This window comes from Dipodomys spectabilis, unplaced genomic scaffold (assembly GCF_019054845.1).
Source record: "Dipodomys spectabilis isolate Male_0828 unplaced genomic scaffold, ASM1905484v1 ptg000279l, whole genome shotgun sequence".
Lineage (NCBI taxonomy): Eukaryota > Metazoa > Chordata > Mammalia > Rodentia > Heteromyidae > Dipodomys > Dipodomys spectabilis.
This window is the reverse complement of record NW_024870956.1, coordinates 2,657,470-2,658,775: the sequence shown is the minus strand read 5'-3', so window position 1 is coordinate 2,658,775 and position 1,306 is coordinate 2,657,470.

Here is a 1,306-nt window from a genome sequence, read left to right as displayed (position 1 = left end):
CCCAACAACTGGCAAAGAGATAGCTACCTAGGTAGGAAGGCAGGTAGGTGGATAGAAAGAAAAAAGAGAAAGAGAGAGAGAGAGAGAGAGAGAGAGAGAGAGAGAGAGAAAGAAAGAAAGAAAGAAGGAAAAAAGAAAGAAAGAAAGAAGGAAAGAAAAGAAGGAAGGAAGGAAAGAAGAAAGAAAGAAAGGAAGGAAGGAAGGAAGAAAGAAAGGAAGAAAGAAAGAAAGGAAGAAAGAAAGAAAGAAAGAGAGAAAGGAAGAAAGGAAGGAAGGAAGGAAGGACGGAAGGAAGGAAGGAAGGAAAGAAGGAAGGAAAGAAAGAAGAAAGAAAGTTGATAGATGAATCTGTTTTTGATGTCAGAAGGAAAGAAGGGAACACTTCCCAGTCATGAGGCTTTCTGCAGTGTGACAGGAAACCAGCATCGCCTTCACACAAACACAGAGCAGGATGACTGTCTCTGTCCCACTTCTCAGGCAGCCAAATAACCCAGAGTCAAGAGGGCAGAGCCAGGTTCTAACTCAGGTGCTTGGAGACAGAAGAGAAATGGCCCTGCCCCTCCTAGGACTGGGGATTTGCATTAATGATGAGGAGAATGTAGTAAGGTGAATGGACTGGCAGAGATAGAAGGGCCTTCAAACCTGACTAACAGAGAGTCAAAAACCCACACCTTAAGACCGGAGAGCAGGGTTTTTCTAATCTGTTCCGCCCCTCTCCCCCACTAAACTGGCTCTCTATACTTAACCTAAAGATAGCCTGAGGCTCCCTTCACCTGAGGGAGGACGTTTAGTTAGTCATCGTATGAAGAGACTAAGCCAGACCCAGCTCTAACTCTAACAAATGTTTCAGGTTTCCCCCATTGCTGGCTGTGCCTGGAATGAATGAAGTGGTTTTGTACCTCACTTCCATGTTGACTGTGTACATTCTGCCTCCTAATCCTGCAGGCCTAATTCTCTGCACCTAGCCTGGCTTTTGAAACTGTTTTCTGTCCTTCAAATACAGTGTTACACTGGAGTTCTTCCTTCTATCATAGCTCGGGCTTGGATCCTGAGAACTTCATTTGAACCCCGAATGAGTCAATAATATTTCTTTCCTTCTTCTGTAACTCAAGAACCCAAAGAACATTTAGAGTGCAAGTAACTTCTCATCACCAAGGGAAGCACAGGAATTTCTTGAGCATCTGACCATTCAGAACAGGAAGTCAGAATGTGCTTGACTTCCCTGCCTTGGCTGGTTTCACCCTGTGATAGAGACCTCAGCCTCCTGAGCTAGGGTGATGGGCATGAGCTTTTGGTACTCTGCTAG